Consider the following 23,640-nt stretch of genomic DNA (forward strand, 5'->3'; position numbering starts at 1 on the left):
TCTTTAACACATCTAAAATCAAATTTAATTCAATATGTTTTTCCTGAAGCCGTCATGTGATTTTAATTTCCGGGTGATGGTTATCATTTTAAATTAAAAACACTAAATAAGTGCGAATGAACTAAAATAAATACATAAATCAGTGTGTTTTCTTTGTTTGATGAATGTTGAGAAAAGTTACTACTTTTAATTATGAGTGTGATCAATTGACAATGTTGGGGATAGGGAGACAAGTGAAGGGCTCTATGGGCAACTTAGAACATCCATACGATGTGGCCATGGCAATGACTCAGGTGATGTGATCCTTGTTTGATATCTCGATGTTGGTGCCCTCTGGGTAAGGTACCTATACCCAGTTGTCCTGGGGCAACCTGGTGTGGGCTGGTATCGCTGGCAGCAGACTGTGTGCAGTTATTGGTGCTGGATGAGAGTGGGGGAGGACAGGAATGACGGAGAACATAGGGAACATGCATCAGTGAGTAGCAAGTGGAGTGTGGGTCGGAGTAATTACAGAGGAGAGTTTAGAGTTTAGAGTTGGAATTCCAGGGAAGGCAGAGCTCTAGTGGGATTCTTTTGAACATATCTAGGAGCCCTCCATACAAATTACATTAGGCATCATCAGCAAATTATGTTAGGGAACTTGCTGCTTTAGGCATCAGTGAGCAGAGCGCAATGGGGCATAACTTGCAGTGTGATTTCATGGGTAAAAATCACAGTAGAATGGAAAATACTGTGGGGCACAAATGTGGCAAACAAGCACACAAGTAGTCCAGTGACCAGAATCAGTCATGCAACCACAACAGTGGGATGCTGCAGGAGTTCAGTAGTAGGATTACTGTGGGACAGTGAGCAAAGTGCCAGCAGTAACACTGAGTAAAATCATAGTTGCACAACAAATATTGAGGGAATTAGGTTGCAAAAACAAGGGTGAAAATCGCATGAAAGTGTGTAAATAACTATTGTGGGACACCAAGGAGCAACATCATAGTTGAGCAGGATTTATTGTGGCATGATAGTGGGAAGAATTACTCTGGGAAAACAGGGAGATACATCACAGCAGTGCACCAGAGCAATGTCAAAGTGGGGCAAGAATGATTGTGGGACACCAAGGCAGAAAAATCACAGTGGGACAGCAGGGAGAACAATCACAGCTGGGCAATCATTATTGGATGATGTTAGGGAGAAAAGTGTTAGGATGCCAAGGACAGCATCCTCGTGGTGCAATACGTAATGTCAGTCAGAAACCTGGGAGCAAAATTAAAGTGCAGCAATACAAGTGGAGGGATACCAGTGTGTGAGTATATTTATGCTAGCAAAAAGTACTGGTATTCCGCACGGGTTCTGTAGACGCACATGATAAGACTCTCAAATATTTTAGAAAATCAATGATCTTGTAGGTCGCTGTTCTGAGTCGCTTATCACTCGCTATGCTTTGTACTCTGAAATATACTGCACTGAGAATGGGCGCATGTGGTTGGTTTCCATACCCGGGACCAGATGTGGGTGGGAGGCGAGAGTTGGTCTGCTGCAACATACAGGGACATACTGTCCGATTTCCCCGCCTGTCTTTGTGCACTCTCCCCTTCTGTTGTCTCACCCTGTGCGGTGCTGTTTGTTGCAGTGTGTGTGGTGCAAAGATTTTGGAAAGGGTGCATCGTAGGGCTTTAAAATGTGTTTTTTGACTTTTGAGTTTTGTTTCTTGTGTCAAGATATGATATGATATGGCATTTATAACACGCCTATACACAAGTGTTTCAACATGCTTCCTTACCTTTCATCTCACCCTGGCACAGTGCTGTGTGTTGTGGTGCGTTGCGGTGCAACAATCTCAGAAACAATGCATCCTAGAGCCTTGAAACATGGTTTTCGAGGCTTTATGTTTTGTTTCTCCTGTCAACATGCTTAGTATGGACTTTGTCTGGTCCTTCTATGACCACATTCATGTTTTGCCGATTTCAGGCAACCATGTCATGTGTTGAGGTGATGTAATCTGGAGAAAGGGGTGGGGTGTGCACATTCCATGTAGCCAGTAGACAGACATGATGACACTGTCATTAAGTATTGAAAATCAATGATCCTGTAGGTGCCTGCTCTGAGTGAGCTTATCGTTTAATGTGCGTTGCACTCTGAAGTAAACTGCACTGAGCAAGAGGTTGTGTGGCTGGCTTACATGCGCTTGAGCAGACGTGGAGGGGAGAGGAGGAGAGAGTTGGCTTGATGCAGCATACTGGGACTTTCTGTGTGCCCTCCCCACCTGTCGCCTCACCCTGACACAGTGCAGTCCGCTTTGGTGCAAATATTTCAGAAAAAGTGCATCGTAGAGACTTGACACATGGGGCATCATTACAACTTTAGAGGTAGCCATGGCTCTATTGGCACCATGGCTGCCTCCAAAATCAGGTCCGGGTTCCCTGAATGGGGAATTACCGGGCCATTCCGAGTTTGGAGGGCCCGGTAATTCCTCCTACAGGGAACCGAGGCCCGGTCCTTCCCCATTCCCATTTGAGCCCCCATAGGGCTCAATGGGAATGGGTGCGGGAGCTAACAACGGGCCGATTACGACCGGCCTGTTGTTAGCTCCATGGTCCCCTCACGGGTCCCGCTCTGGACGTCGGACATCCAGAGCGGGTCCCGCAAGGGGACCTCGTAATATTGCGGAATGGGTTTAACGGCGCTGCCACCATTAGCGGTGCGTAAAACCAATTCCGCAATAGTTATAATGAGGCCCATGGTTTTTAAACTCTGAGTTTTGTTCTTGGCACCGATATGCTTCAGATTAGCTTTGTCTGGTCCTTCTCTGACCACATTGATAGTTTGCCCATTTTGTGTGTTGCGGAGCAAACATCTCATACAAGGTATGCCCTAGGGCCTTGACATGTCGTTTTTCCTGGTGTTGAGATTTTTACAAAGAGCTTCCTCCAGTCCTTCTATGACCACATTGATGTTTTCGCTAATTTCGTGTTTTGAGGTGCAAATGTTTCGGAAACGGTAGGTTCCAGAATCTTGAAATGTGGCTTTAGATGTCAGACCTCAGGTTTTTTCCTCACATCGAGATGCTTGAAATGATGCACTCCCTTTATGTTTTGCTGCTTCCAGCAAGCGTCTCATGTGTCCCTGGGATGAAATCCATTAAACGAGGTGGGGTGTCCACATGTAATGTAGCCAGTGACGTCCGTAGGGTCCTGGAATTGTATGAGGAATGAACAAACAAACAGATTTTCTGTTTTATATATATATAGATAGTGGTTCACACATACGTGACCAGCATAGTTAATGCTGCCATTTATACAAACCCACCCCCACAATTCAGGGCAAAGAACACACAGTGAGGTAGTCAAACTTTAAATAAGAATTCCGTTTTAGATAACTGGGTCTCCAGCTTTAGCCTTTATGTTGATATCCACGCATATATGAAATCGTTAGCCCTGACAACATTCGGTCATCTAACAGACCTTCTCTGTTTGACCACTCAGGGAATAGAAGCATAGTGAGGCCACCCGGCCCCCCAGTAATCGAATATTAAACAGCACCACAACTGATTTGTGCGGCGACCCGATGTTGATAATTAAATCCTGAACCACACCAACGTCATTTTTTTTAAAGAAACGGTATGCCTACAGGTAAGCCAATTGAATTTGCCTTTGGCTAATCAACAAACTGTGCTATCCCCATGAGAGGGGGATTACACACCATTGTATTCATGTCTAACACCTTCCTTCACCACACAGGTCCTCCCTTCTTGATCATAGAAGATCCAGAGGCCACCCAAATCACCACGGGCTTTACCTCTGTTTTGAATACGTGCGGAATCCATTTTGTTTCCTAGCATGGTAAGAAAGTCATTCATAGACATTCAAGTCATTAATGTTGTCACTACCTTACCTATACCTCAGTACCCTAGCATTGAAACTCGCCTATTTGTTTCTTCCCATAGGCAGAGAACACACATAGAGCAGACCATCTGTTCTCTTCTTCCATCCTGATGAAGGCCCGCTGAAGATTGGCTGGCACAAAGTCAGTGAGGGCCGAAACACAATTGTGTAGACAATTCTGCAATTATGAGTGCAGTGCCTAATTGTTAACACTGTTTTCAATTTTCATGTTTGCTTCATTGTAATGTATGTAATCACTGTATTGACCACTGTTGTGACTCAACACAATAGTAGGCTTTGTATTGTTCCCACCGAATGGTATTGCATTTTGAGTTTGTATTTACCTCAAACTGCCTGTTTTGATAACAACACATATTTGTTTTATGTATTGAAATGGACAACTCTATATTAATGTATGCTAATAGACCATTAGGTCTTTACCTTTAAATACATATACTTTGTATCAATCTAGCGAGGTGTGTCTTGTACTTAATACAGAACTAACAATTGAGACAACGGTATAGGAGAGGCAGACCCATTAATTTGTTCGATTATCCCTGCAAAAAAGTCCATGAATCAGGCCCTTAATTGAAGACCCATTTCCCTCTCAAATGACAGCGGATTATGCCTATGCATTGAAAGACAGGGGAATGAAGAGGATTTATACTTAACACAATTCTTAATTAATAGAAATAATTCATCATGCATTTCGCTGCACAATCGTCCAGTCTATACTATGACTCTCTACTGCTCCATTAAATGTCTGATACCATCCTAGGATATAGTACTTGCCATGGCACTATGGCCCACTGTGACTCCACACTGATATACACTACTACTTATATGTCAAATAAAATGTAACTTTATAAAAACAAGTATACCCCGGAGTGGGTGCCAAAATGCTTTGAGATATGGATTTCAGTTTTCACTGCAAAGTGAACTGGGCTTTAAAGAAACCATATCTCACTTTGCATTTGATGTATGTAAGGGACAAAACACATTTGGGATATTATCCACTGTGCGACTACTTTCTAACTTCACCACCCTGCATTCCCAGTCCTTTCACTTCCCAGATATGACCCTGTTTGAATTGGATAATTTGGGAATTGGGTTTGATTTACTTTTTAAGATGTAAGTTCTGATTTTGGGAGATCCAGCAAGGAACCTGGTCAGCCAGGCATCATTCCATCAGCAAACACTCTGTTGAGGTGGCCTACTTGGAAATGAATCGGCAAGTGCACACTGGTCTTCCTTCTATGGGCTGTTCTCTTTGCCTGGGACAATGGACCGATGTGCCCTCTGAGAAGAATTATTCCTTATGCTCTCCGTTCTCCAGTGTGTCCCCCTTCTGAGTCACCCAATATTCCATAATCATCTTTTGTCCTATGTGTATCAAAATGTACTGTATACTAGCCCCACCTCTGCCTTATGCCAGTAGTGTGATTTCCTAGCCTCAAGGGTGGGAGGGAATCCGATGCTAATTCTGTTTTTCTATAACATTTGACTCATAGGTGACACCTTAATTAAACTTAATTTATGTAAGAATTATATGTTCTGCAAGTCGTGGCATACATTCAGAGATGTAAATGAAGATTGTGCGATGAAATGTACTGATTTTACAAATATTTACAATGTTGAGAAATTTTAAACATGACTTGTTTTTATTAAAGATTGTGATAGAGTTATTATTATCTACAAACTGTCCACATCTGGCATCATTCGGTTCCTGTGTTGTAAAACACAGCTTAATTAAATGATTGCACATTTTAGGTAATTTTTCTCCACATGTTAAATGCCTTTATTACTTTGTCGTGCAATTGCATCTGTTCTGCACTGGAATGCAGAGACAGTATCTCATCTAAATGTTCCTTTTCCATATTACCACTGTCAAAAGCAGAATTCTCTTGGTGTGATTTACTAATCCAAGGCAGATGACTTGTGCTTGGCATCTGAATGTCAATAACATTCTCATTGACTTATTGAGTTAATACAGTTTTCACAAGCTAATGTGAACTGATGTATGTGAAATGTCTACCTTTAAAGCTAAAACATCTTTCTATTGAAGTCAAATACTAGAGCTTATCTGTTTTTAACAGTGCTTTGCATACCATGAAGTAGCCTTTTGAGGTGGCCTAAAAGCTATCTTTGATGACCCTGACATGTAATAATAATATAACAGCAGCCAACCAAAGAGAGCCCTTCTGGGCTCTTTAGCATGCCGCAAGTGAGAAATTAATATTACCTACAATTTCAATTTGATGTTATCATTAATTTCTCAATTTTTTGCAATGCAGACCTACGTTTTCAATAAACATGGCACAGTAAAACAAAACTCAATAGCTTTTTCAGTCTTATTTTTAACACAATATAGTTTGAAACGGATTACTAAAATAGCAGAATAAAGGAACACATTACATATGGACTCCTATCATTTAGATTGGGAATGCAACTTTGCAGTAAGGATATTATCTTTACAGATGCCATCCACATTATAAGGACATGTAAAGAAATACAGTTCTTGAAGTTTTTAATTCCATGGCTTTCTGTAATCCATGATAAATAACTACTTCAGTTCTTCAGTTACATTTGTAGCAGTGCACTAAACCCGAGAGTATCAAGGTGCTAGTTGCTGGATGGATTACAAAGTTGCAGGCAATAGAATTGTTCAGGACAGAGCAAGTCCGGTTGGGGAGGGCCTCTAGCTGAAGATCCACATTTTTAGGTGTTTGCGGAAGTTCGAGTAGGATTGCTCAGATCTCAGGCTCAGCGGTAGGGCATTTCATAGTTTCACTGCAATGATGAGGAAGCTGGTTCCTCTCTCTCTAACCAGTTTAAATCTCGCAGTTGGCATGGGTGGATTGAGTTGTTCTCAAGGACAAGGCTCTGTTACATTTTTGGGTGAGGTAAGGGGGCAGAGTTGGACAAACTTCTGTGAGTCTCTGAGAGAGTTTTGAAGGCAATGCGTTCACGTGTAGGGAGCCGATGCATGTCTGTGCTGTTATATGCTCCCTTCCTGGAATGTTAAGGGTGGCTTGGAGAATGTTATTCTGGATGACTTGCAGCTTGTGGATGTTTTTGAAGATATGCCTGCAAAAAGCACATTGCAGTAGTCAAGCCTTGAGCCGATCATGGCACGGGCGACAGTGAGGCAGCTGTTGATGGATTGGAATAGTCTTCAAGCATTAATGAGTTTGGAGGGATGGGCTATAGAGGAGGCAATCCCGTTAACTTGGCAGGCTAGGGATAGGGTAGTACCCAGGTGTAACCCCAGTGTCTTCAAATATGAAGAGAAAGCAATCCAGTTGTCGTCAATAGAGAAATAGCCGCAAAGTTGGTGTAAGTTCTTGTGGTTGGAGAGCCTATGATGAGTATTTCAGTTTTTCTTTGCTGAGACACAGAGAATGGTCAGCCATCCAGGCCTGAATAGTTTGGTACACAGTGTGTACTGTGACAGAGTCGGATGAGTAGGCACCAGAGAGTGGAAGGAGGATTTGTGTGTCATCTGCGCAGTTGGGATGAGATGCAAGAGCCTTGGGGCATGCCTAAAGTGATTGGTGATGGTGGGGCATAGGGGATTTCAGAGAAAACTCTGATAGATCTGTCTGCCAGAAAGGAGGCATCCAGCTGGTGGCTTTGTGGGAGAAATTGGCCGCCGATGTCAGGTGCTGGCAAAGGATATTGTGGTCTACCAGGTTGAATGCTGCAGAGAGGTCCAAGAGTAGAGGGAGTGCAGATTTTCCAGAATTTTTGATCTTGTCAAGCTGTTTTCTTAGGTCAAGCAGCACTGTCTGTGACATGACCCGGGCAGAAGCCTGATTGTCAGGTTCCAAGGATATTGTTGGCCTCAAGGTATAGCTGGATGTTTGGGTAATCTGCTTGTTCCAGGATATTTAGGAGAAAGGGCAGTAGTTGGTGGGAATAGCTGGGTCCAAGGTAGGTTTTTTAAGCAACAGGAGAACCCAAGGTTCTTTATGGCATGTAGGAACCAAGCAGGCTGTGAATGAGGCCTTGATAAATTAGTGAGGAAGGGAGTCAAGGCGTCGGAGCAGTCTTTGATAACTTACACCTGGCATGCATCTTTTAGACCATTTAAGATGAGGGTAACTTTAACTTCGGAGGCTGGGCTGAAACTGAAGGCGGTAGATCTTGCAGCTTGAAAGGAGTTTGGCTGATGAGGGAGTGTTGGGTGCTATTCATGATGCCAGCTTGTTTTAATTGGATTTCCTTGTGCAGAGTGTACATTTTTCTAAGTGAGTGTTTTGGATATTAGTGCACCAGTAGAATAGGAGAGGGAGTCCAGTTCTCTTAAGATGGTGAAGAGATTGCGAATGTTGGAATTCGCATTGGATATTCTGGTGTTGTAGGTGGTAGCTTTTGCACTTAATATAGCCTGTTTGTATTCTCTGGTTGAGGTAGTTAAGAGGAATTTGTAGTGGTCAGAGGGAGTTATTCTCCATTTGGTCTCGGCTTCAGGTTTCTTTATTCATAGGGCTTGGTTGTTTGTGGCAAACTGTGAATTTTGGTGCCTGGTAGGTTTTGGTTTGCATGGCACCGTGGTCGTGTTTGCATGGCACCGTGGTCGTGATAGTGTAAATAGACTGATGGTATCGTAATAGAGGTTGCTCAAGATGGTTGGATTGGTGTGAGGGGGCAGTGCTGTTTATAACTCACTGAGTAGCTGCAGAATGTGGTTCATTCTTTGAAATGAAGGCAGTCCAAAAGTAATGTACACTAAACGTACAAAATTCAGGCATGCCATGCAGTACTGACAGGCATCCTTTTTAATCATGACCGCAAGCAAGAGGCAGAACACTCCAATAATTTACACATATTGTTCCTCTTACTCTGCTAAGAAGGCCTTCCTCATTTTATTTATTTTAAGCCTCAGTTGTATTAGCTATACAATCGTCTAAACAGTAAACAAAATCACATTGTGTCATCATCCCTTACCTGAATCAAGAGCTGTCTGAGTGTGGGCTAGGTGAGGTGGAAGGAGCATAGTTTGGGTTTAGGCATCAGCACTTTCTGGCCGCCCTCTGGGGACCTTGCAAATAGACCCCAGAGACAGGTCATCTGACCAATCAGGCCCTTTCAGAAATGTGTTTGGGCATGTGGAGGCTGGGATGTTGTTGGGTGGTTGCAGGATGTGTTGGATTGCCAGCAAGAGATAGAATAACTATGTATTACTATTTAAATCTTCAAAGGTGAACTCTATTTTAATCTGGACACTGCAGGGTTGCAAAGAGTTTCCTATCAATGGAAGTGCCGCAGGACTCCTAGGGAAATATCATGATCCTCCAGGCCAGCCTAGATATTGGTTTGGGCCTTTGAATGCTGGGAGTACTTTGGGTAGGTGTGGGGGGTGCGGGATGGTAGCAAGATATTTAACACTCTTAGCTCACAATAGGTGAGTGTCCTGTTCCTCAGGTTGCTACAAGGGCATGGCTCCTGATTCAATCATAATGGACACACAATGGACACTCAGACCAACGCACAGACCACAACTTAAAGTGCTGAGCTACTGTTTAAATGTGCCAGCCCAAACACTGGTTATCAACATCCTGTACACCACTCTGATGGTCTTGCGCTTGGTCTGCGCTTGAATAAAATAAATACATATCAAAATGATTATATCAGATTAATGCTAGTGCAATGAAATTACACAGTAAGAATGGGCTGGTTATGAAGTATCTGGAATAATTAAAATAATGAAGGACACATATATAAGTTGATGTTTAGTTGTACTATTGGTGCAGTTTGTGTTAAAGTGTTTATGGATATTGTTTTAGGCAAATGGAGAAAAATGTTGAAGTATGTTATGGAATGTGTTAATTGAATTAGATTAATAGTAATGGAAGTTGAATCCAAATAAAATGTCTTACACTGTATTGACTACCAAAGCAAAAGAACTTCCTTAGGTCGAGATTGCACAGGAAGATAGCGACGACCTGCACTTAAAGGTATCAAGAGACAACCCCAAATAAATAGTTGTGTCAACGTGAAAGAAACTTGGTGGAGTGAAAGACAGATAAAGCTCTTCCTTGTATCGAGAGGACACAGGTCTTAGGTTAGGCAGTCATATTCAACAGTGAGGAACACGTACCATCATGTGGTGGTCATTTTGTAGTACAAGGCTCTAGATGTTCCAGCGCCCTGAACTTGCATATATGGGGCCTACGGATGCGCCTCTAGAACTTGAGATGCTACTGCCAGTAGGATGCAAATATCGGGTTACTTTGTAAGGCACAGCTACATCTAGTTACTAATACACAGCAAACTGGAGCTGAATAGTTTTCCTGTGTTTCTTATGTCTTTCACAAAAATCCACAGGGATAGTTTTTATTAAACTGCAATTTCTTCACCTATGTATTACGCCAACCCCCCTTCCCATACTGCGTGAGTAGTTATAGCTCACCAGTTTTGAAATCTGTGAACATTTATTCTTATCATAAGAGAGAGACTATAAATACATTGTTTAATATTTTCATTCCACAAATGGAGGGTGTTATTAAGTTGATACAAGGTCGGGAACTCCAAATAATGGCATGCACTTTCACGGGATCAAGCTTGTTTTCCTAGCCAAATGCCCTTTTGTGGTTGAGCTGGCACACACTGTGTTTGGGCGTGTCCAATTACAATGCACATTCCTGCCAGTAAGTGTCTGTTGCTTGGAAGATGTAGGATTTTTGTGATTTGTTGGCAGCCCTTACCTGTTTCAATGGTGCACATACATGATATTGGTGGGCTGGGTTAATCCACAGCCTGAATTTTGGATGAGAAGAGGAGCCCTGCAGCTATTCTTGTGGTAGCCCACTGGATCCAAGTGTTTGGAGATTAGGAGTCTGTTGAAGGAGAATCAGAGAATCACTGCTGCTGAAATTTAACCAGCATTGCCCAAGTAAACTACTGTTTGCCTCATGCTGCCTCTTCTGTGAGCTGGGAAAATCCTTGCAGTGAATCCTTCTCTCGGATCTGTGGGACCAACTGGTCTTGTGTCCTTTTACAGAAGCCTCTCATCAGTGGCCATTGAAAGTATCCTGAGAACATCCTGTGAGCATCCCATCAGCTCGCAAAGCCTCTCTGCAGTTACAATTGCCATCCTCAGCTGGGGTTTGGCACTCTGCATATCCCTGAAGTGTGGGCTAGGAACATTGTCGCTGCTTCTGCTTCTCTCAACTCTATAACCAGGCTCCCCTGTTATATTATGTTGCTGCTGCCACATGTTTGGCCTGCTGAACCCTGCCTGGAAGTTCTTCTTCACCATATTTTCTTCATTTACAGATTTCTGGTGGTCCATCATCACAGGAGTCATTGTGGCTTATGCCCTGAGGTGTGTTATTATTTTATAATGCGCTTAATACCGGAGACCAGTTTCTAAGCGCAGACCCTTGTTTCAAACCTGTGTTGCTATGCATTGACTTGCTTCCAAGACACATGCATTGCCCCTGAGCTATCCTCCGGACCAGAGCCAACCCAGTCTGTCAGAGCCAACCCAGAAACGAAAAGCAGAAACACTGTATAGCTTAACCCAATCGGAATACCAACTTCAGTCACTGCACCTATGACCATTGGACCACACTGATGCGTGCAGTAGCCCCTGGAGCATTCCAAGTGTCGAATGGGATTACTTCTTCAATAATCATAGGCCCAAATAACCAGACAGACTCAAAGAATATGGCAAAATACAAATGTATTATCAATTCAATAAAGTAGGGAAACCTGGTGACCAAAATGTAGCTCGCCCGCTCTCAAATGCATTTCAGTTACACAAAAGGCTTTATACCTCGATATACATCAGCTATGAGGTCATCCTACATTGCAAATAGTAAAAACATATCTGGTGGAGGGATTGATCAAGAGAAACGTATACCTATATTCTGCATAGGTGTAAGTGTCATCATTGGCTGCCCCTTATCTGGTAGGCAAGCCTTGAATGACCTCTGACTACTTAAAATACTGATAGTAACATAATACCAGCAGCGATTGGCTTCTGCAACAGTTTATGGTTCACCATCACATAGCCCTCATGATTGGTTGACACTCTCTTTACCAATCTTGGACATTCGGCTTGTTAGCAGCATGTAAACGGAACCCAAGTGCAGAGGAACAACGCCATACAACTGCCTTAGTTAAACAACAATTGGCCATCAGTTCGGCCCTAAACCAAGGCTTCTCCTTTGTAGTTGACCTTGCTGACTGTTCTCTTCCTCAGCACTGTAAAAGGGAGTGAAGGTGCATTGCAATCTTCGTCTGGAGCTTCATGAATAGGCCTTGTCTGCAGGTCCTGCACCACGTGTGAGGAGACCATGATTTTGTCGATTCTGTCCTTATATTTAGTGCTATTTGATTCAATTATACAGGTTGCTATTACTCCTCTTGGCCTCTGGAGACATTGTTGCTCCGTCTTTCATATGCTTTCTGCATCATTGAATGTACTATAGTTGGCATTCGGAAATGTTCACCCCTTTGCTAATCTTAAGCGAAATATGTCCTATGTACATGGTTTATCCTCTTCAACTCTTTTTGTACCATGCAGTTTTGCTCTTGCTGTGGCATCCTTGTTTCTGAACAAAACAATTGTCCTTTGCTCTGCAAAAATCTGTATTCAAGAACCTGTCAGCACTGCAGCCTTGGTTTTTCTCATCGAGGCTTCTTGGTTACTATTACACAAAAGTCAATTTTCTCAGCATGGCTGCTTTACCCGCATTATATTTCCTACTGTAGCAAGCTTCTCCAGTGCCTCATTGACCTTGCAGTGGTGTCTGCAAGTGTATGTCTACCACCTAAGTTCTGGAATACATTCAATATCGTTGTCTGTGTGCATAACGTCTCTCATACCGTTGATACAGCATTGGGATGATGCAAGTGTCAAACACAGTGCTTGTTGCTGTTCATCCAGTATGGCGAAAGTGAGGGGATGGGCTCTATGAGTGACGTGTACATCTGTTTCCAAACATTTGGAACCACTGAGTGCAGTAAGTGTCCCTATTTATTCTATCTGGCATTATGGGGGTCCCCTAGAAAATAAGTAAGGGTTCAAAAGTACTCTGCTTTTTTGGAGTTCCTCTTGTCCTGTAGGGATTGCATGGGTGCATTGTCCACTCCCTAGTACTACCCTTTGCTGACTGTGATCAGTGGAGTTAAGTTGTAGTCAAGAGTCCCCCACGGAACAATATGCACTGTACCCTTAATTTATTTTGCTTACCTGTTTTCTACAAGAGATATTTTAACACATTTGGCAGTAATTCTGTCACAACCCTAAAAAAAGTGTTAGTAACAGAGTTACGGCCACTTTTTTACCATAGTGAAAAACCCATATTGAGGGCACAGTGTCTTAGTATGTTGTCTTGACATTTAACCATTAAAGTTTGTATTTGCGTTATTGTATTTTTAACCTTGTTCACAACTTTATTGTGCTCTGAGGACCCTCCCACAGGGCAGGTTAAGACAATCCCTCCTAAAACCAACATGCAAGTAAGTACCATACTCTAATGCACAAACCTCTGACAACTTGAGATCTGTGCCAGCCTGACAAAGGCAATTTATCATCCCCTATATTGCTGTAACGGGTAATAAATGATAACCGTGGGAGAATATTCTATCAGCATTAAGAGTGGTGATACAAGTGCAAATGACCATCAAAACGACTTTGCCGTCAATTTCCCAAGCAGATTTTCCTGCCAATAGGATATGTTAGACATTCAACACACTACTGTATCGTCGGGACAGTTGACACTATCTAACAGGGAGAGCTTTTTGTGCCTTTCAAAACCCTCTGTGTGCTTTCAAATTTATAGAAGTATATTTTTCCAATTGGCTTCTTTTTTTGGTTAAACTACCTGAGCAAGTATTTTAAACTCTGGGCTATAGTGCTTAAATCCACCAATCCTGCATTTTACTTAGGCATCAGTGCCATGAATCCTCCTTAGTTACACTTTGTGCCAGCTGATGCAGAATATTATAATACATTACAGATTAGGGGCCATAACAATAGTCTGGCTTAGAATTTCTAAGTGCCCGAATTAACAAGGCCAGTCAGCTTTGGATACAAAATGAAGGATGGGTTTCATTCTCAATTGCCTCCATCTTGATATTTTAAGGAAACGTTAATATCCTGCCATGAAATGTGATTTTCATTTGTTACTTGCTGTGTGCGTGCTGTGTTTTATGTGGATTGCAGTGCTTACATGGAGCTCCTGACTCCTTGGACATTTTTGGAGTCTGTTTTCCTTGTTCATTCCCTGAAGGCGGTTCAGTTTTACAAAAACTTTAAACTGGCGCAGAGCGTACGAGGTGTGTGTGTTGTGTGTTAGGTGGATTGCAGTGCTTGAACAAAACTGATCTGTTAGAAACTTTTGGAGTCTGTTTTCCTTGTTCATTCCCTGAAGGCGGTGTAGTTCTACAAACACCGTACACCGGTGCGGAGTGCGCGCAGTGTGTATGCTGTGTGTTAGGTGGATTGCAGTGCTTTCACAGAGCTCCTGACTCGTTTGAATGTTTGGAGTCTGTTTTCCTTGTTCATTCCCTGAAGGCGGTGCAGTTCTATGAAAACGTTATACTGGCGCGGAGCGTGCGTGGTGTGAATGCTGTGTGTTAGGTGGATTGCAGTGCTTGTACAGAGCCCCTGACTCATTGGAAACTTTTGAAGTCTGTTTTCCTTGTTCGTTCCCTGAAGCCGGCGCAGTTCTACAAAAACTGTACACTGGCACAGAGCGTGCGCAGTGTCCGTGCTGTGTGTTATGTGTTGATGGCAGTTGATGGCAGAGGACTTCAGTACTACACTGTTCTGCAATAAAACCTGTTTTGCCTCAAGACTGTGGTGAGTGACAACTTCTAATATTGATTGGGCAATGACTAAAGATCTCCGTAGTGGTAGTTCCATCAATACTCCACCTGCCAGACCAATTACGGACAAAGAGATGCTGACTGCTACCACTTTTCCCCTTCCACTTTCACCTGCCTAAACTGCGCCACGGTGGTCGCAAATTACATCTTTGCAGGCAAAAGGAAAAAAAAGACAGCAAAATAAAAAAAAACAATGTCAGAATCTGATTATATCCTTTTTTTCACTATCCTGTGAGTCAGAGGTGGCCCACTCAGCAGCAAATACAGCTCATGGAAAGTCTATCGAAGCAATCCCAGTAGCTCCGAACATGCACCATCAAGGCAGGACTTGGAAGCATTACCTGACTCTGGTTTCAAATTTGAAGCAGATGCTGCTTTTCATAATAATAAACCACTGGAGCTTTCTATGGTGCCCCGGCCCCCCAGACATGACAGACTGTTCGGGTACTCTTAACCATAATGGCCAGGGCATTTCGGGTACAGACTTCTCCTCTTCCCCAGCACCATCACCCACTCCATTTCCTCCTCAACAGCTATGGGCAATGATGCATAGAATTGAGGATGGCAAAGTAGAGGAGAGAGATGGCTTATTCACAGAAATAAACCATGACTTATGCCTCTTAGTCTTACTGTATTTAGAAATCCAAAGAGAGACCCAAGCGAATACAGTATTACTCGAGTCACTGCTGTTTCAGTTCGAACATATTGGCCTACACGTTGCTGCCAGGGAGTTTCTTTTCTCTAGGAAGTATGGCACAGATGAAAGAATTCTGAGAGCTGCAGTGGAAACTAGGTTCTGGTCATTAAGAATGCACCAACACAATCGTCACAAGTGTCCAAAGATGGTCCATCTGGATCTGCTGCTAAGGAATTCCAAGATCCTCGGGCTGAACAGTTTCTAGTGGTTGTAAACCATTTTATGCCAGCCCATCCCCTGTCATCTGCCCTTTGCTCCGTAGAACGACAGGCTTCTATTGGGAGGCAGCCCCTGTAATTGGCCAGGCTCAGTGGCACATCAGGGTGAGCGAACAATCTGACATTTACCAAAATAGGTTACCGGACCTGCCCGAAATACCATATACTATTACTCAGGGTGACCCAGCGGAACAGTCGGTGGAGGAAATTCAGAACATGGGGGCGGTCAAGATGCTGGGAGCCCGAGGACAAACCTGCTTGCATAATAGACTGCATGTCTCACAGAAGAACAAATCTAAAATCATGCCCTCTAAAAATGCAAAAAACCTAGGCACAGGCAATTTCATTAACTCATTATTTGCACAGTTCAATGAAGGCTGAGTTGACTCAGTTGGACTTGGGGAGGGGGGCTTCCAGTCATATCCCAGGCTTCAAGACAACCTTTTATGGCCATTTTACAGAGTTTGCAGGTCGAAGGAGTAGGGGTTGCTCCTCCCGAGGGAGGAGCCAAGCTGTTGCTTAAGCTACAGCCTCAAAGTCCAAGCTAGAAATGCGCTTTGAGTTCTCTGTTGAGAACTTCAAGTGTTTTGTAGATAGTGTAATTGCCCACAACCTTTCTAGGGTAGGTAGAGGGAAACCCCACTCATCTCCTCACACACACTCACGTAATGGTGCTGTGGTTGTTAGAAGAAGAGAACTCAGATGCTTGCTTAGGCACATTAAAACAAATCCTTGCTTTCCGAACTGTCCAACGGGGCTTATATCAAGTAAGCACAGCAGGTCCGCGCATGTAGAGACCATTGTTTGCAATTGGATGCTGAAACAATGTTAGCTGCACTTTTAGATAGAGACTCAAAATCTTTCTGGTCACTGATTAACACATTCGGAAACACAAGTGGGCAGGATGGTTAACGGTGTGGCAGAGGAAGATTGGGTACATCATTTTTAGTCCCTTTATGCCAGATCCTCCCCTCAAGTCAAGTGTATAATGGCCAATTAATTTGCTAGGGGTGACCCTCCTTGGATATTGCCCTCTCTCAGTATTAGTTAATTGAGCTAATTGGTAGCATGAGTAACTTGAGGGCACCGGATCTGAATGGGCTCACACACATGCTGTTTAAATTAAAACCGCCACTTTGGGCAGACATTCTACACACCCTATTTCTTGACATAATCAAACTTCAGCAATTCCCTCCAATGTGGGGTAGTTCCCCCCTCATTCCCATATATAAAGAGGGGAAAAAGCATCAACACTGCAATTAATGCCCGATAGCCATATTGGATGCAGACTCTAAACTGTTCTCCTGTCTCCTGTTACAACAACTGGAAACCTGGGCCAGTAGCCAGAATTGAATACCTAAGTGGCAAACTGGATTCAGGAAGCAGATTGGTACACTTCTGAAAGGCATGCTACTCAAGTGTACTCAGGGTCAGGCTAGGTTAAGGTGAGTAATCCTGTTTACTTGGCCACCATCAACCTTGCAGCGGCATTCAACGTGGTTGATCGGTCATTGCTTTAGCAGAAATTTCAGAAATGGGGCATTCCATCAGGTCATCTGAAACTAATAGTTGCACTTCATAGCCACACCTCTATACACATTAGCCTGAACCTGCCAGGTTTGTTTTCCCGTCCAATAAAAACATACAGAGGGGTAAGGCAGGGGTGTATTTTAACCCCTTGCCTGTACAATCTGTACGTGGCTGATTTCGATTGATATTTGCAGTTTATGCCCTTGGCAACACCAAAAATATCCACTTTATGACCTTTATGGGCGGGCTATGCACACGACTATACAGTCTTTGACAATATCAGCATGTCCTGAACAGGTTCTTTGCCTTTGCCAAGGCTAACTCTCTAACTTTGAACACTGAAAAGAGTAAGGGGATGCAACTCTTTAATGCCTGCAAACAAATTTCATTCAAGTGTCGGGTTCAACTTGAGTTTGTTGAGAGGATAGGCTCTTTTCAGTATCTACGCTTCAAGATTAATTTCAAACCCTCTGACACTTCTATTTGGTCAAAGCTATTATCTAAGGCCACTAAATTGGTCTTTCAACTATAGAGGGTGGACTCTAAATTTGGCAAGTTCTCTTCACTGCTCTGTCAGCGTTTCTTCAAGGACAAAATTATCCCGAAAATACTCTTAGGGATTGAAATATTTGATCCAGTACTGATTGATTATCTGCCATTTTTAGAAGCCTTGATATGGAGATGATTCTTGCATTGTCCATCCTCCACACAGCTTGTAATCATTTGGTATCCATTGGGAGGCATTTCATTGAAGGCTAGAGCATTCTGGCATTACCTATCTTTTTATGGGAACATTTTAACTTCATCAGATAACTCATTGATGGTAGATTTCCGAAAGGCATGGGAGCTTGCTGAACTTCGATCTCTGTCTGAAATAAAGGGGCTGGCACAACTGCTTCTGGCTGGGATGGGATGTTCTATGTTAAATCTTATGGGTAACCCAGACAAAGTAAAGAATGCATTATTTACAGCAAACTAGGCCAACACTATCTCAAAATGTCATGCATACTTCTCTCGAAGACACTTAAAAAATGACCACAAAAAACAAGTAACGCTAGCCCCATATTTGTCGATTTAATCCAGTAAACGGGTTAGAACCACTTTTTGGAGATTTCGGCTAAATTTGCTTTGGACCAAGGAAATATTACTGAGATATGGATTGATAACGGTAGAAAGAGCTTTTGGTAGATTATGCAAGGATAGAACACAGCAAGAGACAGTTAGGCATTTGCTGCTTGCATGTGAAGCTCTATTATTAGGATAAGATCATTTTATAAGTTTCAAAATGAGTACTCCATATCAATTGAATATATGTGTAATTATTGTTTGTCAGGATCAACCACATCAATTGTAAATGCAGTCTCATCACTATGGTAAAACACACACTCAACCCCCCATCACTAATGTCTGCCTTTTGGTCAATACACAAATGTGATTAACATTAATGTTGTACAAACCTGTAACTAGAGCAAGAACATGAACATGAATATGAATGATCTGTTTTACTGCCCAAATTGTTTGTTTTGAAAAAGGCTCTTGAGCAGCCGAAACACGTGTAAACCAGAGGGCTTCAAATTACTAAATATAAAGAACTTCACATTTTTTCTGAAACTTGTGTGTGGCGCAATTCATTGTGTGGCAATCCACTCGTTCTTTCTACAAACCAAGGGGGAGGGGACTGGTTCCTCCAAAAAATTGTCACAAGATTGCGACATGGCTGAAAGGCCAAAAATTAAATAAGGTCGCCAACAGAAGAAGTTGTACCTGTACCTATCCCCATAACAAACCTCTATACTGATATTAATGTACATAGTTAGCACTGGAGTCTAAACATAACACCTACATGTACGCACCAATTCACATGAATAATGTGCTGTGCCCTGTCTCTCCTTAAAATGGCCTTCAGACATAACAATCATTTTAGTGTTGTTGAATCAATTGGTAAGAGCCCAACTGCTAACCCTTCAATGGTGTATGCTCTTCATCATGTAGTCCAAAGGGTTGCTGCATGTTGCACTGATGGCGATTAGAATTTGCACATAGAATAGCACATTCCTTTCTCTCATAGCAGTTTTCACAATCCCTTAAATTGATAATTTCCCCCCTGGTCTCATATCACTGATCATGTACAGAAAAATAAAATCAAACTTCATATGAATCACATTGAATCCTTGAAAGTACCGCTGAAGGGAGCAACAATATTGAATGAATGGGTGACACCCGTACATGTAGATTTCTTGTTTGATATGTAAGGTAAGCCCTGGCAACATGCAAACTTGCTTTTGTGGAAAAACAACATTTTCCAAAAAATCAAATATGCTATATGTGACTATTATATTTTGGAAAGAAATTATAAATTCACATATCTGGGTTCAATAGGTTTCCCACCATTTCTGTCCACTTCCCCAGTCTCTGCAGTGCTACAGCAGACATAAGCAGCATAGGTGGATGATGGTACTGTCTTCTGCATCATTGTTATACTAATGAACAGCAGCAAGAACATGTGCAAAGTCTTTGTGATGTGCTTGACAAATGTTCTCATCATCTGCAACAATATATGTGCGGGTAGATGCACTTGTACAACTTCAGCATGGTTAGGATTTCTACATGTTTGGCTGGTGACTGATGATTATGCTCAATAAACTAAAAACTCATTTGAAATTGACATTGATTGCATTGTACAACATATGCTTGATAGGCTGGCCACCCTACTTTGTGTTGCACACTGCTCCATTTTGCTGTGCAAATAAAGCGAAAAACAATACATCTATAGTTAACTGCACATTGTCTTTGGGATACAGCTCCAGTATGTCCTCTGCTGTTCCTTGTTATAAGGACCTTTGTTCGGTTTACTGTGTCTTCACTGCAAAATGAGTCAAAGCTTTCTCTAGTTTGATGTTATGAATTTGCCTGAACATGGATTGCACCTTAAGAAGGCAGTAATGAAGTTGTGGTACTGTTCATTGGTAACAGCTGTAGGTGTTGGAGAGCCACATAATTGTCACTGTCCTGGGAGTGTGGTGGCAATATAAAGTCTATAGTTGTGGCACCCGTGGGACTGCTCTGTATGTAAGTGGAAGAGGTGGGCCTTTGTAATGTTACTTTCCTCGGAAATGGCAAGGGAGTCTGCTCTCTATCTCTCATGTGCCACAATTCAGTGCAGGATTCATGTATTGTATTTTGTGACATCACCTTCTGAAAGAAACACACATCAAGGCAACCTAGATCTGTAGCCAGGGTTTAAAATTGAGGCACAGATACATTGCCTGGAGTCAACTAAGCCTATGTTGATCCTGGAATGTGATTCTAAGCAGTAGTGTATGCTATTGGCCAGCCAAAATCGGTATCTTATTCTTCTCCACCTTCCTGCTCCATTGTCAGGATCTTGGTATGGAGCACCGGAAGCAGAGAGATGAGATCACGTATTGTTGTGTTATCATTGTTGACAAACTGTGTAGCATATTCAAAGGTGCTAGGACCTGGATAAGCCTTTTGAGAAGACATTTGCCTTGCATTAAAACACATTGATGATCATGTTTCCCCATTTTGTTTGTATCACATAATCATTGATAGCTCTATGATGGCTAAAGATGCACTCAATCATAAACAGGTTCAAATTTCAATTAATATAATTCTCCTGTATGACGTTCAGCTGTGGAGGCCATTTGTCATTTAAAATCTTCTCAGCATCTTTCTGACTTTGACAAAATGGCTGAAATGGCCACACGTTTGTTTGTTTGCCAGACAACCATTACTTTGGCTACATCTGTATCATTTTTCAGGAAGTGCTGTACTATGAGCTTCAAGCAGTGTGTAAAACAGTGACGATGGCAGTAATTGTATGTATAACCTCATGCACAATATTACTACCTTTAATGCTAACAACAATACCAACTGTGAATGTTTTTTGTCTAAGCCATGCCAAAACCTTGGTTTTGAGTAGTGGCAGGATGTTTAGGTTTTTTTTGTGCCTTCCCCATGACAAACATTGAAACAGTTGCTTGCTTGCAAATTTCTTTCAGTATGGCAGTTGAGGTAGCATGTGTTTTCTGGCTGGTGTGTAGTTCCATAAAATCCAAATGTTCTTTGTCACATGAATGGCAACGCAGGTACTATCAGTGTATTTCAAACCCTCACTAAAAGTGAACATTAGGCATGGTAACTGATGAAAAATGTGTGCACTTGGGTAGGTGATATTTTGGATAAAACACTTCAACAACTTCCCAGAATCTTTCAGTGTCCACAGGACAATAGGGCAGTAGTTGAACTGTCCACATTTTGAACAGTTTATCATTTTAAGAATGAACCAATCTTTGGTTCATATGAAGCTTGATAGTGGGCTGCTTAGGAATTTGTATTTGTACATGTGTGGAGGCTGTAGGGGTACCTGTTTCACTAAACAATGATGACCACAAATGAGAAGGGCTGACAGCTCCATGACACTTGGAGGCCAGTGCACGGAACATGGTGCTTGATGCCCTGCTCACTGGCTCCATATGTGTACCATAGCTCCAGCACCCTCATCATCATCCTCCTCACTCAGTAGAAGTTTCAGCAGCCAAACCACTATTACACTTTTCCCAAGGAACACAAAATGACTGTCAATTATTGTTTTCCAAGTGGCACCACAGTGTCCCAGTGCTAAAGTATGTGCCCCACTAACCACAATGTTGTTGCAGAGTGTGAAGATTACATTGTGACCATTGCTCTCGGCAATGGTGAAATGGACATGTTCACATAAGTCGATGACAGAGCTTCATATTTTGGTGGTGGTAGATGCATATTCAGTAGTGGACATAGAAGAACCACAGGCACCACTGGTTGTCAAACTGCTGTCTGTTGCTGCAACTGTGCTTTCAGACATACTTTTACTACTTTACCAATGGTGGCTTAATTTCTACACTTAATGGCACTTACTGGTATGACAGAAATTGTTTTCTTAGATACGTGCTTCAGTTGCTCAGTCACACCTACATTTCCATGCTCACAGCTAGCAAGGGCTGCTTTGTCATTGTCATCACTGGAGTGCAAATTCTCTCTTCCTTTTACTATAACATGCAGGCATCCATTGATGGTCACTGGCATCGTTGACTGAAAGGGGAGTACTGTGGAATGGCTGCTCTTGGCTTTTTCCTAATTTTCTCTTGCAGTTCCACCTTATTCTGAAGAGTTTGCCTTGTCTACACCCATAACTATTCCTTCATGATTTCCGTCAGTACATGCCCATCCTCATGTGACTGTACCTCCCAAACTGAGAAAGTCTCCTTCACTAAAAGGCTGGTAAAAAGGGACACCTCGTTTCCCCCACTATTCAAATCGGATCATGCTTTGGGCCCGGAAACACTTTCACATTGTCACTACTAGTTCTAGGCCGACAGAGAATATTTGCTAGGCCATAAAGACTGCATATGGAAACTAAGGCACAATAACCATACACTATAGTGACAGGTCAGACACGAGGTTCGATTTCCAAACAAGTCTAGTTTATTTCAAAGTATTCTCAGTCAGCCGACTGGGTCTCAGCGCCTCACGACATGTGTTCCCAGACCTCGTGAGATGCGAGAGAGCGAGCAATGCTCAAGCAGCAATATATCTACATTACATATAATCTTTACGAAGGCAATTCAATCCGCTCACAAGCATGTCACTCAGGATATGGTTCGGTGATTGACAATCATGACAATTATGATATGTTATGTCAAGTCTTCAATCAGTCTAAACATAGTTATTTTAGCAAAGGCAGCAGAGACAGCTTTCTGTTATGGGGAACATAGATATCATGTTCTTAGCAGAGAAACATTCCTTAGTACGGTATCTGTGTGTCTCGGTTCATGAGCTAAGGGTTTGACAGTTCTGAAGCAGAAAAAAACACTCTCCGCAAAGGAGCACCGCTAGGAGAATATAATTCATGGTTTAACTGCATTTTAATACAGCGTTTGCAAGACAGGCAGGCACCTGGACTACTGATTAGAGGCAGCTTCAGCTCGCCTTCAAAGACTTAGTGAGAGAGAAAAACAATGTATTTCTGCATAGTTTGACATTCCTGTCTGTGTTAGTATTTCAGCATTTAGGCCTTGGCCTCGCACTGTGTGTGAGTTTGAAGTATAGAATACATTTGCATAGCGTTTTGACAGAAAGGAAAAAAGCAAATGGCCGGCATTATACAAAATGGATGCCCTTTGGTTACATTGACGATTCTTTGATCGCGATGTTTGTCACATGATGCGATTGGTTTCGGGCCAACATACTATACATGCTATAGGGTCGTTTCTGGTCTAAAAACCCTCCTTTTGGCCGTAAACAAAGAGCATCATCCATATATTGCGTCTTCATCAGATCACGTGTCCAATTATGAACTACCCATACTGCTGTAATCATCATCAGAAATATTAATTGCCATAAATTCTTTAATTATTTCATTTTCGTGTTGTGCACCTTCACTTATCATGCAAAGAGGTTTAGTTTTGATCGCATGTAC

The sequence above is a fragment of the Ambystoma mexicanum genome, chromosome 6p (assembly GCF_040938575.1).
Source record: "Ambystoma mexicanum isolate Mex_15411 chromosome 6p, UKY_AmexF1_1, whole genome shotgun sequence".
Taxonomy (NCBI): Eukaryota; Metazoa; Chordata; class Amphibia; order Caudata; family Ambystomatidae; genus Ambystoma; species Ambystoma mexicanum.